A 17,056-nucleotide genomic window follows, 5' to 3' on the forward strand; every position below is an offset into this window, starting at 1 on the left:
GGGTGAGGGCACAGGCTGTGTCTGGCCTCTCTGGAGCAACAATTTAATATCCAGATGATGACTTCTCCCTTCATGCCTTCCCTTCTGTAGCATTTCCCAGCTCCCTTCTCCCTGGGTTCCCTTTGTTCCTCCTGCCCTTCACTGTCAACCAGAGCCTGAATCCCAGCACAGCCACAGTGCCAGGAATTTGGTCTAAGGAGTACAGGGAGCAAAACTGCTCCTACATCTGCATCTTCCCTACATCTGTACCTCAGGATACCATGTCACCCCTGCTCCATCCTTTCTTCTCTCCCTTTACACCCTCTCCCCTTGCTGCCCTTCAGTGCTGCCAACCAGTGCCAGGGGCACAGCACCATCCTTGTGTTTCTGTTCTGCTCTGCTGCTCTGGATGACCACAGGCACGTTCTTCTACTCAGGAAACAGACACCATGAGTAGAAGAACTGAAGGGCATTATGGAAATTCATGTTTCCCTTGTAGATTGAGGGTCCAGCCCCTGCCCCACAGCTGCAGGAACTGCTGTGTTGGCCTTCACAGGAAGCCTATAAACAACTTGGGCAAAGAAGCTGGTGAAGAGTCTAGAGAGAAAAAGTCATCTGAGGAGGAGCTGAGGGAGCTGGGGGGGGGAAGAGGGGGGGCTCAGCCTGGTGAAAAGGAGGCTCAGGGGGGACCTTCTCTCTCTCTCCAACTCCCTAACAGGAGGGGGAGCCGGGTGGAGGTCGGGCTCTGCTTGTAGGGAACAAGAAACAGGACAAGAGGAAACAGCCTAAAGCTGTGCCATGGGAGGTTCAGGTTGGACATCAAGAAGGATTTCTTCAAAGAAAGGGTGGTCAAACATTGGAAGGGGCTGCCCAGTGAGGTGGTGAAATCCCCATCCCTGGAGGTGTCCAAGGCAGGACTGGTCATGGCACTCAGTGCTCTGGGCTGGGTGACAAGATGGGCATTGGGCACAGGGTGGGCTCCGTGGGCTGGGAGGGCTTTTTCAACCTGAATGATTTTATGATTCTGTGATATTCTGTGATTCTAACTCAGCTTGGGAAGGCTTAGATATGACAGCCCATCCCTTCCACACTGGGCCACCACCATCTGACACAGCCCTCTGCTCTCAAGCCTATCCCACTGACAGGTCTGACTCCTTTCAGAGCTGTTTTTAGTCCACTGAGCAGAAGTTCTGTGTGGTTTCCTCCAGAAAGGCCCAGAGACTGCCCCAGTCTGCCTCTTGCCATTGTGGGGGGAACCCTTCCTGCTTGGAAGCACTGGCTTTGGACTTGTGTCCTTCAGCAAAGCACAAGTGTTTGTTTATTCATGGTCTGTCTGAGTCTCTTGGTGGCCCTTGGGGACAGCTGCTTTCTGAGGGCTGGAATAAGAGTTGACAAGTCCTGTGTGTAAAAACTGAAGGCTGATGACCCCTACAGTCAGCCTGGGAAATTCATCTCTTCCCGAGGAGCTCCTGCCTGCAGCTGTCAGTGCACACCCAGTCCCACCCTGGGATGCTGTCTGGACAGGCTGCACTCCCACCCTCCCTCACCTGCAAAGAGCAGCCTGGCCCAGCCCAGCTCTCCCAGCAGAGCTGACTCCCTGTAACTGGTGCAACACAGTCACTGCCAAGGGACTGAGAACAGTCCATAGGGACCACCCCTCACCTGCCCTCTCTTTCCCTGGGAAGTAGAGTGACCCAGCAGAGCCCTGGCTGCTGCAGGGCAGGAATTCCATGGGAGGCTGGTTGAGACAAGGCACTTGCTGTTCCCCTCACTCAGCACACACCAGCCAAAGGCAGAGCCAGGAGGGGCCAGTCCCCACACCCGTGCATTGCAAGGCACCCAGGGCTCACAGAGAGAAAGGAGGAACTCTGTGCTTATGGCATTGCTGCAGGAGGTACTCAGCCTTCCCATACCCACAAAAGGGATTTCTCCACTGCCCTGGGGGCACAGGAGCCTTCCAGCAGCCAATGATCCCATGGAAACCACCTTGATTTTACCTGGAAGGCATTTACTGGGGAGCCCCTGACGTTACAGAAGCAGAACCACCCCATACCAGCCATCACCCAGCATTTACATCTGTGCCAAAAACCTCCTTGCTCAGAGTTGTTGTAAGCAGTAGACCAGATGATCAGGGGGTAATTTTCTCATGAGCATAATGAGGAGCTTCATGTCCTGCTGTCTCCAACCCTCAGCTCAGAGAAAGACCCAGAAATCCCTGTAATACGCTGTGACACCAGCATGCTCTGCCAAGGGTTTACCTGCTCTGTGCAGCACAGGCACTGGATTCTTGAACTATTACCTCTTATTTTTAGTAGTGTGGCTCAGATGGTGTCAGAAGCAACATAACCATCCCATATTTGTGTGTTCAGCTGGAGAAGAGGAGACTGAGGGGAGACCTCAGTGCAGGGACAACTTCCTGGGCAGGGGCAGAGGAGGGGCAGGCCCTGAGCTCTGCTCTGTGGGGACCAGGGACAGCACCCAGGGAATGGCTGGAGCTGTGCCAGGGCAGGGTCAGGTTGGATCTCAGGGAAAGGTTCTTCCCCCAGAGGGTGGTGGGCACTGAGCAGGCTCCCCAGGGCAGTGGGCACAGCCCCAAGGCTGCCAGAGCTGCAGGAGTGTTTGGATGATGCTCTGGGGCACAGGGGGTGACTCTTGGGGATGGGCCAGTGCAGGAATGGGGGTTGGACTCGATGACTTGTGGGTCCCTTCCGGCTCAGCATCTCCTGTGATTCTGTGATTTACAGCCTGTCTGTTATCCCACAGCCGGGGATTCCTGGGTTTGTTATCACGTTGTGCCCTGGGTGTCTGTGTGTGCAAGCACACAGGTGTATCTTTCTGTGAAAATGCATTTTGCCAGTTCTGGAGGCACCTGTTGAGTTTATTCCTGCCTGAACCATATTTAATCCAGGAGCCACTGGTGTGGTGCTGCCTGAGGGAATGCTGCTGTTCCTGAGCACAGCCCGTGGGACATGGAACCCTGTGGACCATCCACCAGTGAGAGACGGGCCCTGCTCTGGAGCACATCCCACACAAACAGGCTGCACACACCCTGACTCTTACCTCATTTCTGAGGAGGGAACTGAGGGAGATCAGGAACAAAACCCTTGCATGTAAAGAAAACATGTTTAGCAGGAATAGCTGGTTTTCCATTAAATCTCTCTAAGTTTTGATCAAAGAATGAATGGGTTGGAGATGCAGTTTGGCCCCTTGCTATGCATCTCCTGACAGCTGAACTGCTTGGACTTCCCTGTCCCCATCCCCATCCTCCTCCAAGGGCTGTCCCCACCTCATCCATGAGGCTCCATGGCGAAGGACAGCTGGAGAGTTTGGTCATCAGCCCTTTCCTGGGAATCAGAACTTGCTGTGAGAATAAACAGAGGGCTTTGAAGCAGTTGCAGGGTGTGTTCCCGAGGTCTAGGCAGGCTCACTCTGGGTGATCTGGAAGTGCTGGGAGCTGGTTCAACAGTAGGAATGAGTTGGGAGGTTTGGGAAAAGGTTGAGGTTGGGGTCAGAGCTCAGATGAAGCAAGAAAAAGCTGTAAAAGAGGCTGTTTGATGTATGCTGCAGGTGTGGCCACTGAACTTCATCTACTTTGAGGTCTCCTCTAGTCTGTAACCCCAAAACTCAGGTCAGGGTTATGAGAAGATTATTCCTCCCTGTCCAAGAGGTCCTACTGGACAGGGAGGTCTGATTGCTCGCCTGAGGGTGACTCTGGTCCCTTTTCTTTGCAAACTGTCCAAATCACAAGTGTGTCAGAGGGCTGTGCAGGCACTGCTTGGCTGGGGAGTGACCGTGTCGCCAGGGAACATCCCTCTGTGTTTGGAGGGATGACACCAGCTGCATGGGGCAGCAGCATTGCTGGGTGCTCCTGGGGTCCCCCAGCAGTTCCCTGTGGCTGAAGCACAGGGGCATCTTGGCACCAGCACTGCAGGAACAGTTTGTTATCTCTGGTGTCATTGTCAGCCTTAGAGAGGATGGACAGCAGCTCACCAGGGTGGTGGTATTGGTGCCATTCACTACAGGTCATGATTCCAGACAGTTGGAAGGTTCAACTAGTATGAAATCCCACCCAGTCCCCATAGCCACTGCCACAACACATGAGCACAGCAGTGGTGTGGGGACTGTGGGAATAGACCCACATTTTCAGTCTTGCCACCCCAGGACAGGCCTGTCCCCTCAGTGCTGGGCTGGCCACGGGCGGGTCGGGGTCTCGCTGAGCCTGGCAGGAGTTCAGCCCATGACATCAGCGCAGTGGAGACTTCGTGTCGTTCTATTTAGAGAGATTATCTGGAGCAGCCCTTGGCAGCCCTGCAGGAGTGGGAAGCCAGAGCTTTTCCCAAATTAGAGGTGAAATGTGCCAGTGGAAACGCAGTGAGAGCCAGGCTCTCTGCCTGCCCACAGGAAAGGTGCTGGCTAGCTGCTTATCAGGGCAATACCCACCTTCACAGAGCAGCAGGGAGCTGCTGACACCTCGCCCACTGCTCCACTCCTGCCCCTGCACCTGCTCTGGCACCTGCCATGCCCTCAGCACCTGCGCTGCCCTTGGTACCCTAAACAACCTCTGCCCTTCTGGGCACAAGGATGGGGTGCCAACGAGGAGTTCTTGGCTTCCTTATTCCCAAGGTCTGGGCACATGTTCACAAGGAAAGGGAGGGAGGGAGGAGGGCAGGACCATCTCTGAGAAACCAAGTAAAAAAATAATTTTCCAGTTAAATATACAGGGAAATGGGGTTGAGATTTTTGATGTTACCATAATTTATCCCCCTTCCAGGTGTAACTTCTTCTCCCATAAAATTTCTAGGACAAGGAAAGGTTTGTTCTTTGGGATCCTCCATGGGGAGGACCACTGGGTGTTCAGCTGTGTCCTTGGTCTCAAGGCTCCTCATGGGGCTTGAGCTTTGGGGTGAGCATTGGATGCTGCTGTGGAGAGAATGCAGAGCTGGCTGGATTTCCATGCTCACTATTGTTACAAAAATGTCTGAATGAATAATTGAAGTTTTCATGCTTTATATGCACAACTGAAATGTTAGAAGCACTTCAATGCAAAAGTGCAGTTTCATTAATTTGCTTTCACCTTATGTTTGGGGATTCTTTTATCCTACAGTATGACATTAGGTGTTACTATATGCAAGGCATCATGTTGTTACCATTTGTAGAGCAATCAGACAATATGAAAGTTATTTTTTTGCCTTTTGACCCAGTGAATTTTGAGACTATTACACATTAATGAGAATCAGAAGAAACCCCTCAGTGTTGACATTTCTGATGGTGTTCTTGTGTTTGCCTTCTTTCAGTCTGATTTACTGGTACTATGATGTGCCAGCATATAAGTCATTAATCCCTTCTGTAAATTAGTGTAGGGCAAGTTTTGAATCGACCTGTGCACGTGTGTAAACCTGTGTTTCCTCCAAATGCCTGTTGTGTTAACCCAATATTAACTCTTCCTTTTTCTTTCTCCAAAATAAAACAAGGCTTGTTTTGCAAGGAAAATGCTGAACAAAGCCTGAAGCAAGGGATGGGAAGGTACAAACCTCCTCCCTTACAGATGTGAGAACAGCATCATTAGTCCACTCCAAAGGTGGGGCCAGCACTCACTAATCAACAGCTGACCCTGACAGGGGTTTGGGAAGCCTTCATAGGAATCCTCTGCACAGCTCTGTTGAGATCCCATCACTGTGAAAGCTCAACAAAATGATGAGAGGCTGACAAGCCTAAAGGGCAGTGCAGCTAAAAGTGGGAAAAACAGATGACCAGAAAGGTCACTGCAAACAAGCAAATGCTTGAAGAACCATGGAAGTGGAGGAGATGTAACTGCCTGGGGCAGTGCAGCTGAGAGCTCCACAGTGAACTTAACTGGAGGAAAATGTAAGCTGGATATGAGCAAAATCCTGTCTTCCAGGCAGCAAGATCTATGGGAGCAGAGTGGTTTCCCAGGGGACAGAGCAAGCACTCTATTGCTGGAGTAATTTAAAATTGGATGGGACAGAGTGCTTGGGAACAGGCTGCAGAGGCTAATTGTGGGGTTGGGACTGTGCATAAGTCTGGCATGCATGGAAAATAAAGTTTGCTGCAGAGGGAGATATCTGTTGATCAGTACAAGGATCTGAGTTGGGGTCTGGGGGAGATAAGCTGCATGGGATGCTGGTGCCTGATGAGCCCCAGGACCACCAAGAACACAGCACTGCCCTGGGGCAGGGGCTCCACTAACAGCTCCTCATGCTGTTCCTTCCATTCCCCTCCTGGTGGGATCTTGGCAATTCTGTGCCAGGGAGAAGTTTGGAGAGGTTTCATTGTCCAAGAAGAAGGTGTGATCTCTGTCCAGAACTCAGCCCCTGCCCCAGCCCTGGCAGATGATGGACACGAGTGCTGCTGCCACACCGGGATGGCCACTGCACTTCCCGGGCTGGTGTGTGGGCTGCTGTTCTCTGGCAGACGCTCCGTGCCATCCCTCTGCCATGATTTGCAGTGCCCTACCCGGCCTCACTGACCCTTGCACTCCTCTTTCTGAACACCACAATCAACAGCAGGGCTGGGAAGTGCTGGCAGAGCTGCTCTGAGTGCTCTCAGTGGCTGAGCTCTGGCCCTGCCTGGCACCCGCCTGGCACCCTTGCTGGGGGGAGCTGGTAGATGCAGAGACCTTCCTCTGCCTTCCCCTGGCCCCAGAGCTGTGTCCTGGCAGCTGAACTGGACTTAGTGTGGGTTATGTGATGAAGGAGGCCCCTCTGTACCCCACACAGTGGTCTGCTGGCACCAACCGGGTCATCAGTGATGGATTCACACCATTGTACCCCAAGTGCTGGAAGGGCCCATCACCCTCACCCACATGGGACGGACACCCTGTGGCATGGGGGTGAGACCCCTCATGGTCCTGCCCTGCTTGTTCTAGGCTTTGCACAAAGCTCTGCTGTGGGATCTCCCCTCTATGGTGGGCAATGGGAGAGCATCCCACTGTCTGCCCTCACATCCACCCCACCATCAAAAACCAAAGGGTCTTCAAGTGTCTGCCAGGACACTGGAGCTCTAAGCTTGTTGGGGGAACTGGTACCAGCAGACTGGGCACAGCCCTGCTGCCCCTGGGCACACTCAGAACTCCCTGGGGTCACCCTGTCCAGCTGCAGGCTCTGCAGTGACTTCCTTGCCCCCCCCCACTCCTCCCCACAAGACATCCCCTCTGCTAGGCCTTGCAGAGTTAAAAATAGAGCCTTGCTTATGGAAAGTTCATGCTGGATAAGAGACTGAGCAGGACGCCGCCGAGATCCTCATTGGAACGTAAATCAATTGCTGCTCTCCATCTCCAGGCAGGGCGGGGAGGCAGTAGCAGGACAGTCTATGGCACACAACGTGTCCCCCCAAATTAAAGAGGCTTTTTGGTGAACATGCTTCATTTGCTCTTCATCACCAGGAGAATGGGGCAGCCCCAGGCCATGACACTCAGGCTCTGGCCAGGACTGGCCACCAGCTAAAGCTGTGTCCTCCTCCTGTTCCAGGGGGCAGGGTCCTGCCTGGGTGGGCTGTGGGTGAGACCCTGCTGCTCCTGGCTCTGTGGGTGCAGTGCCCACAGACAGATCTTTGCACCGTGTCATCTCCACTTCACTGGTCTGGCTGGGCCAGGCACTGCCACTGGTCCCGGCAGGCACAGGGCAGGGTTTGTGCCCTTGTATTTCAGCATGGCTGGGGCAGGGGAAGGCTTTGAGATGCCTCCTCTCGGTGGGACACTGTGGGTGGCTGTGGATGCAGTGGAAGAGGGTTAAACAGCCTCCGGTGTGCTGGGGGTGGGTGCTCGAGCCACTAACAAGGAATAGTAATGAATGGAAAAAGTGAAGTGTTTTTTCCCTAAAGCAAACAGCTCGGTCAGATTAGAAGCTTGGAGTGTGCTTTACCCAACTATTAATACATTCCTCGCTCATCTCAAACTAAACAGCCACTCTGAGCTCCAAGTTCATAAAAACAGCATCAAATCCATGAGAGCACAGAACATTTATAGTGTCAGCCAGTAAAACTGCCTGCTGGAGGTGATGGTGTGCTGGCTCCCTGCCTGCCTCTTGGCTGGGCCAAGCAGGAGGAAGGCTGGCAAAGGGACCCTCACCGTCCTCAGCAGGAACTGCTGGCAGGAGAGGAGGGAGCTGGGACAAGCACCTGCCACTGCTGTGCTGGACCTGCCCTGCTACACCATGGCAGGCTGGCACTGCCAGGACATGGGGCTTGTGTTTGTGTCTGCCAGCACATGCTCTGGGATCATCAGCGATGTTGCATGGTCTCAGTCTTCCCAGTGAACACCTTGGGTGAATCCCCCTACCCTTGGATGTCTGTGTTCATCTCCCCTCCCAGGCCAAGGAAGAGACACTGTGATGCAGGGCAGAGCCTTGGTGATCTTTGCGTGGCACTGCCAACACAGAAACCTGGGCAGGTTCACACTGCCCTGCCTCCCCACGTGGATCAGAGGGACCATTCCCACTGAGGACCTGTGCCTGGGTGCCTGTGACACTTGCTGGGGCAGCCAGTTGCTGTGGAGCCGTCGGAGCAAAGGAGATCCCTGCTCAGCTCTCCTTCCAACAAGTGCTGAGGCAGCAGCTGCTTCCCAGAGCCCGCAGCTGTGCAATCCATCTGCAGCACACGCTGCTGCAGCGCCACGTGTGCTCCCGAGCACGGGGAGGGCAAGGCAGGGCCAGGGAGGGCACAGCCCCTCTGCCCTCTGCAGCTTGGGGGCCAGGGCTGGAAAAGCACCTGCAGAGGGAAAGGGGCAGCGGCCAGGCAGGGCTGTGCCGTGCCCTCGGGCTGGGCAGGGTGTGAGGGCTGTGAGCTCTGGGGCCTCTCCCTGTGCATCCCTGCCATCTGCTGTGAGAAAGATGCAGATGTTAAGTACCTGAGGTTTGGGGCAGAGGGGTCTGCAGGGACAAGCCTTTGCACTTCTGGCAACCAGACGAGTTCCAAAAAACTCTGCTTCTCACAGTGTCAAAGCTCTGCTTCTCACAGAGTTTTTTAGCTCAGGTTGGACATCAGGAAGAATTTCTTCACTGAAAGAATTGTCAGGCATTAGAAGGGGCTGCCCCGGGAGGTGGTGGAATCCCCATCCTTGGAGGTGTTCAAGAGATGACTGGATGTGGCACTCAGTGCTCTGGGCTGGATGACAAAGGGGGGATCAGGCACAGGCTGAACTTGGTGATTCTGGAGGTGTTTTCCAACCTTAACAATTCTGTGATTTCCATTGGGCTGGTCTGTGCTCAGTGTTCAATCTGTTTGGGTTGGGGTTGTTTAAGGTCACAGCCTGGGACAGACATTTGCACTGGACACCACTTGGGGTCTTCAGATGTCTCATGAGAGCCAAACAGAAAGTTTGCAAGAGTCAAGATTATCCCCAAACTCCCCTGAAGAGCACAAGGCCATTGCCCCTGGCATGCTGTTGAGACATCCTTCCATGGCTGGAGCTGCTGGTTTGAAGGAAGTTCTTATTCCTTTTGTTTGTCCTGCCTCAATATGAGAAAGTTGAATCACTCTCAAAGGGCCCAGGGCTCACTGGCCGGATGACTCTGTTCTCTTCTGCTCAGTGGGCACGTGGCTACCATGAGGCTCATCTCCCCCACTCATTGGCTTGAGCATGTCTTGGGTGACAGATGTGGGCAAGGAGCCCAGCTGACTGGGCACACTGGGAGTGCTGAGGATGCAGCACAGCAGCTGAGGAAGATGCAGGTTAATGATAAAAGCCAAACAGAATGGAAAAAAATTCCCTTGAAAAGCTGTGATTTTGGTTTTGCAGAAATGCATTTACCTGCAGGAAAACGATGACTGTGGCAGAGAGCTGAGCTCACTTGCCCTGCAGAGGAATGGAGTTTGCTCTGATTTATTCTGCATTTTGACCCAGCTTCTAAGCAAGGGTCACATCTGCAAACCTCAGCTGAAGGGCACTGAGGGCCTGAGGTGGCTCTGAGCATGGTGGCCTTGCACATGTCTGGTGGCTGGCAGAGCTGGTACAAACAACTCCTGGCTGGTGACACTTGCCAGGGGGCTGTTTGGAAATCTCACCCTTTGCCTGTGTTAGGGAACAAATGAGGCTTCTTCGGTGACAATTTTATATACATTTCTGAGCAATAACAGTGTAGCTGCTTCTCCCTGCCAGGGACTAGACCCACACTAGGAAGATCTCTTTGTAAAGCTCTTTATACCAAATACAGCTAGGCTGGAAACATCCTATAAAATGTGCCAGGACACAGGGCTCATTCCAGAAAGTGTTGCTTATTAAATCATCTGGGTGGCAGAGGAAGAAGCTGATCAGAGATGAACTGATAAAGCGTGGCTCTGGGAGCTGCCTGACCTCCGTGTCATGCTCTGCCCCTTTTTTATCTTTCCCACACATTGCAAAAAGGCCCAGTCTAAAGTGCTGCTATATATATGGCCTGCTGTGCCAGCCATCTGGGCAGGACTAAGCTGGGTTTGCACGGGTCTGTCTGGCATCAGAAGATCAAAAGGTTATGTTATTGGTACATTTCTGCACATCCAAACCATGAGTCATCATTTCCAGGAAGCCAAAGACTTACTTAAAGAGCTGTGATGCAAATTATGTTTCCCAAATATTTTATTCTTAATGCAACTCTGCACACTGAATCTCTGCACACTGAATCTGGGCACACAGTTTATGAACAGCTGATCTACAGCAAAAGGTTGAGGTAATGGGTCAAAGCTGCCTGTGAGTTTAGCCTGATTTATGGACAAAGTAATTTTGTTATGAAAAATAAGCATAAGCACTTGGATGCTGCAGTAAAACCATAAACAGTGCACTTTGCCTTCTGCACACAAGAAGTAATTGCAGGGATGCAACAGAGCAGCAAACAGGCAGAGAGGTGCTTGCTTGTATAATATACTGAGACAATGCTGACAGTCCTTCACATTGCTAATTGTTATTATTGTTATTGATAAGGGTGAAATACGTTCTAATGAGATGTGTTTTGAAACTCTCATGTCATCCTGTTCTCCAGTACTGCCATGGGCAGGGACACCTCCTGCCAGCCCAGGTCGCTCCAAGCCCCATTCAACCTGGCCTTGGACACTTCCAGGGATGGGGCAGCCACAGCTTCTCTGGGCACCCTGTGCCAGGGCCTGCCCACCCTCACAGGGAAGGATTTCTCCCCAGTATCCCATCTAACCCTGCCATCTTTCAATTTTAAACTATTGCCCCTTGTTCTGTCCCTCCAGGCCCTTGTCCAAAGTTCTTCTCCAGCTCCCTTGGAGCCCCTTGAGGCTCGAAGGTCTCCCTGGAGCCTCCTTTTCCTCAGGCTGAACACTCCCAACTCTCTCAGCCTGTGATACCTGAGTAGGAAATGCACTTCTGCAGATGGGATGTGTCAGGGAGATTAAGCACTTGTAGCTGAGACTTTCCAGTTGTTATGCCAAGGGGACAAGATCTAGGCCCTCTTCCAAGAGCTCGTGTTCGTAATTCAGAGCTGGAAAGCCTTGAAGCTTTTTCTTATTCTGGTTAAAGCTCATTGGAGCTGCCAGCTTGGTGAGACAGCTTCTAGCAAAGATAAGAGTAGGACATCCTTGCTTTAATGCTCTGTGCATGGCTTGGTGAGAGGTAATTCACCTCCTCTGAGCTGAGCCTTGATGTGTGCCCTGGTGTGTGCAAGATGTGGCTGACTGGAGGAACAGGGCTCCTGCCCCTGCTAGGGTTGCCCATGCTCTGGCTGTCTGCTGGGCAGAGAAGGTGCTGAGCTGAGGGTGCTGGGCTGCAACCACCCATCGTGTGTCCGCCTGCCCCACCATGGCTCTGGCAGAAACTCCTCTCCCGAGTAATTTTATGACAACCATGGTGAGGGACACTTCACAATGGGCAGGACAGGAGAGATCCCGTGTTTAGAGGAAAAGAGAGTTAGATGTCTAGACACAAATCATGTCACTGCAGTGGTTCTTGCAAGAGAACAGCCCAGGAACTTTTATTTATTATCTATCATTTGTCAAATTCAGCGAATGCAGCTGCCTCTCCAGGCATGTCTCCAACCACACCTAGCCTTGTGCTCACCTGCTGTGTGCACAGATGGGCTGCTGGGCCCAGCCCTGGCAATGGCTGGGCTTATCTACAGTCATTGCAGGGGATAAACAACACCAGTGCAGTGCCTGGCTTACCCTTGCCAGGCTGCTGCTCCTCATTCCCACGGAGCCAGCGCTGGGACTCGGCTGTCCGGGGTTTCTCAGAGCTGAACTGCGCAGGGAGGACTGAGGGGGTGGATAAGCCTGTTCCATCTCTGGGATCCTCCGTGGTGTCTATTCTAAGGTTTGCTGCAGCAGACCCTGGGAATGAGCTGGGAATGGGCTGTCTCTGGGCTGCCTGCAGTCCCTGGGGACACCTGGGATCCTCCCAGGTTGAATGGCCACAGTGCATGGTGGGGCAGATGCTCTGCTGGCACCTCTCAGCTTTCCTGAGACTCTGCAAAGTAGGCTCCAGGCTCTGCTGTCTGACATCCTGCCTGGCTGGACATCACCTCACAGCTGGATGAGTCAGGTCAGGGTTGGTGTGAGCCAGGAAGGCTCCCCCTCGTGCTCAGCATTTCCCTGGGTGCTGGTGGGGTTGCTCACCATCCCATGGACTCACCCTGGACCACAGGGACACAGCTGGTGTGAGGGAGTCTGGATCATGTCACTCCTTACATAGGACAAAAGGTAGGCAGCTTCTGAGACATGGATGTTTTCTTTTCCTCTCCTGAATGTTGTTTGAGGTGCTGTCAAAGAAGTTTTCAAGGGAGTTTCAGGCTCCATTTCTCATGGTGATGGATCTACTGGATCACAGAATCTCTATGACTTTATCAGTCACCATTTGTTGGACCTTGCTGGGCCCATAACCAAAGAGAACTTCTCCCAAAGAGCCAAATACTTTTAGGACTGAAAGAAAAGAAAAAGAAACAAAATCTAACCCAAAGTTTAATTTTAAGAATGGGAACAAGATAAAAATACAAAAGTAGTTGAAAAGGAATTCAAAAGAAAAGCTAAAAGGGTAAAATATTTACAGAAGACATAAAAACTGTTTAAAGACAAAGTATTAGAGGCTTGGAATAAATATATACAACTAATCTAAAATGTGCTAAAACATCCAGAAAAATAATCTGCCATACTTTCGTTGTGAAATGAGTTACAAGAAGAATGAGAGATTTATCAGAATTGAAATAATTTCCAAAGAAGGAAGATAGAATGTAATTCAAAGTACGTCTGTAAGATGTAATACCCATAATAAGGACAGGCCAAAAATATTTTTAGGAAAAACTTGCTAAAAGCATAAAAGCCAATAATAAAACATTTCTCAAAGCATAAATAGTAAGAAGTTCCTCAGAAAGTGGGCCTGGCTCAGATCTGTGCAGGAAAAGACAGAAGAAGGTGAATGTTTAGCAAGAATTAAGAGCTGAACTGCTGCTGGGTGGGAGGGAGAAGGGAGTGCCCCACACTGTGCCCATCCTTCACACAAAGCCCCATCCCACAGTCAGGGAAACAACAGAACCAGGGACTGTTCCTCAGACCTCGAGGTGCTCTAGAGCATCAACCTGAGCTGAACCAAATGCACTGTTTGGGGAGAGAGTTAGCCTGAAACCCAACATTCCACAGCAAGGCTCCACTCAACACAGGCACTCGCATCCCAAGAGATCATGAGCTCCCACCTTTCCCCATCACTGTGCCTCTCCCCACCTTAACACCACTGCTCCATCATGAGTTCTGACATCACCATGAGCTCTGCCAAGGATTGGAGCTTCCTATACCTGCTTGGTGACCTCTGGCTCTGTTGCTTGGCCAGTGTGGATGTCCCTTTTCCCATAGTGAAGGATCTGAATGCTGTTCCCAGCAAACTTTGTGGAGTCCCTCCCTTTCCTCACCATGATTCTCTGGTTCATCTCACTGCATGTCCCTTGTCTCCTGTCCCCAGTCCCACTGTCACAGTGCTGGCACAGGGCATGGCAGCAGAGCATCCATCCTTGGCAGCATGGAAACCAGGGACACAAGGAAAACTGCACTGGGTTGGAGAGGTGCCAGGGAGAGGGGGGCAAGTGGTGGGGCTCATGCCCTGTCTTGGCTGAAGCCTTGTGCACCTCTTGTGACTCCAGGCTGGTTTTTCATGCAAGCAGGTAATGAACAGCTGTTGGCCTGGCTTGAAACTGGAATACCTTCTGTCCCAGCTGAGCCCAAACTGGAACAGAATGAAAAAAATGCAGTGGTTGGACTCCCTGCTAACTGAGCACTGGGCTCTGAATTAGCCATTACTGCTGGGGAAAGAAATCTGGGGCTCTTGGGCGAGATCATGGAAAACATCAGCTCAGTAGGGGACAAGAAAGGGAATCAGATTTTGGGAATGATTAGGAGAGGAACTGGGAACAAACCAGAAAACAGAGTTTTGTTGCCTAAGTCCACAGCAGCCCCACCCCCAAGCTGGCTGCTGTATCCATCCGTGTCTCCTCATCCTCAGGAGAGTTCAGAAAACAAGGAAAGGACAAAACAGCAGGAGCACAGGCATCCAGTGGAGTCTCCAGGAACCATTAAATAGGCAAGGGCTTTTTTTCTTCAACAGGAGTGGTCTGAGCAGGATCATGGGGTGGTGTAGGACAGCCTGGAGCAGTCTATGAGTGGTTGGGGATGCTCAGTCTCTGCTTCTTTCTGCTCAGAAACAAGGAGGCATTCCATTAAATTGTTAGGTAGCAGATTTAAAACAAACAAAAGAAAGTACTTTTTCACACACTCGTAATTCATCACAAAACTCAGTTCCATGGGACAGTGTAAGGCCAAAACTGTATCTGCCCTCAAAAAGCAATTGCATTCATGAAGAAAAATTGTTGAGACTATTAAACACAAGGGCCTAGTGCTAACCTCTTGCTCACCACATCCAAGGGCTGGGAATTGCATAGACAAGAGATCATCATAGCAGAGATCCAACATACAGAACTGGCCAGCAATGGAGAGCACTCACTGGCACAGGAGGCTGACACAGTATAGCTGCTGTATGTTCTTTCCTGTTCTGAGCTGTCCTTGCCTTCCTGGCTCTCAGTCTGAGGAGAATTAATTTCTATCTTCTCCTTCATCTCTGGTCTTTAAACATCCCAAAGACAACCATGCCCATGAGAGAGAAATGAGCCTTTCCAGTGAAAGATTAATTTGGCTCAGTGTAGACAGGCCCATGCCCCAGACCTCTGCAGAGGTGCTGGAAAACCTCATCTTGCCAAGGCTTTGCCTGACCTTTTGTTCTGGGCAAACAGGATCTCCTTGGGGCTTTAATCATCAGCCTGTTCTCTGTTAGGTGCACAGGATCCATCCTCTTCCCCTAGCAACACATCTGTGAAGCCAAAACACAAAGCCAGTCACTTGCTGGGAGCTTGTAAGCAGAAGTTGGGAGCTCCTTTTAGGATCTTCTCTCTGAGGTTGATGTAGGAAGAGGAATAAATCCCTGGAAGGATCCACTTTACCTCCTGTGGCCTTCAGATGACACCAGTCTCTCTCTGGAGGAGCTCAAGCTGCCACCTCCCTGGCAACGTGCTGCTCATGCTGCCACTGGCCAGCTTAGAGCCCAGAGTGCAGAGAGGAAACACAGAATAACTGAGGTTGGAAAAGACCTTTAATGTCAACAAGTCCAACCATAAATCTAACCTGCCAAGTCCACCAAAGAGTAGAAGGTACCCGAGATGATACCCACTCCCCTTCCACTGGGACAAATGCTCCTTCCTGGTGCTGTGCTCTGGCTGCGCTCTGACATGTGGCACTAGTGCTGGCATTGCTTGGGCACATGGGTTTGTGTGTGTTGGGCACATGATACATGCACTGATGAGGCCACACCTCAAATCCTATGTCTGGTTCTGGGCCCCTCACTTCCAGAAACACATTGAGAAGGGCAGAGAAGGGTACCCAGAGAAGGGCAATGGAGCTGGTGAAGGGACTGGAGAGTAAAGTCTATGAGGGGCAGCTGAGGGAGATGGGTGGGCTCAGCCTGGAGAAAAGGAGGCTCAGGGGGCACCTTCTGGCTCTGCAATCCCTGCCAGGAAGGGAGAGGTGGGTGGGTTGGGCTCTGCTTCAGGGCACAAGGACAGGAGGAGAGGGAACAGCCTCAGGCTGGGCCAGGGGAGGGGCAGGTGGCACAGCAGCAGGAATTTCTCCATGGAAAGAGTGGTCAGCATTGGAAAGAGCTGACCAGGGAGGTTTGGAGTGCCCACCCCTGGAGGTGTCCAAGGAAGGACTGGACATGGCACTCAGTGCTCTGGGAGGGGGGCACAGGTTGAACTTCATGGTCTCAGAGGTCTTTTCCAACCTGAATCATTCTGTGCTTCTGTGATTCTGTGTGTTGGTGCTTTACAAGAGGCCAGGAAAACTTCAGAGACCCTTCTGTACACAAGAACACACTCCAACATGTGCACCCCTCACATCTGCTCCGTGTCCTCCTGGCAGGGTGCAAGGGGAGGCACTGCCAGGGCTCAGGAGCAGCAAGCCTGAAGAGGTGGCAGGTGCCAGGGCAGCAATGTCCCCAAAGAGCCACTAGTGCTGTAACCACATGTGATCAGTGCAAACAGAGACTCAGCAGCCACCCAGCTCTATGGAAACCAACACACACGTCTTCCAAGGACATTCAGTTCACTGCCCTGCTTCCCATCCACCCCCACATGGGGGATTATGTAAATAGAGGATATTCTTAGCAGAGAGGATTCCCAAGAAAATGCCATGTCTCCTTGATGCAAGCAAGGATTTAGTATGCTGGCATGAGGAAACACTGAGACCTTCCTAGTGGCCGGAGAGACAAAGGCAGGGAGGCCCTGGAGAGAGACCTGGGCAGATCAGAGGGCTGGGAATCACCAACCATGGGAAGTTCAACAGGGGAAGTGGCGGATTCCACTCCTGCCATGGGGCAACCCCGGATGGATGGACAGACTGGGAATGAGATGCTGGAAAGCAGAGCCAGGAAAGGGCCCTGGGGGTGCTGGTGTGTGGCCAGTTGGCCACGAGTCAGCAGTGCCCTGGAGCCAGGAGGGGCATCCCTGCCCTGGGGGGCATCAGGCCCAGCAGGGCCGGGCCAGGGAGGGGATTGTCCCGCTCTGCTCTGCACTGGGGCAGCCTCACCTGCAATGGGGGG

The sequence above is a fragment of the Pithys albifrons genome, chromosome 19 (genome assembly GCF_047495875.1).
Source record: "Pithys albifrons albifrons isolate INPA30051 chromosome 19, PitAlb_v1, whole genome shotgun sequence".
Lineage (NCBI taxonomy): Eukaryota > Metazoa > Chordata > Aves > Passeriformes > Thamnophilidae > Pithys > Pithys albifrons.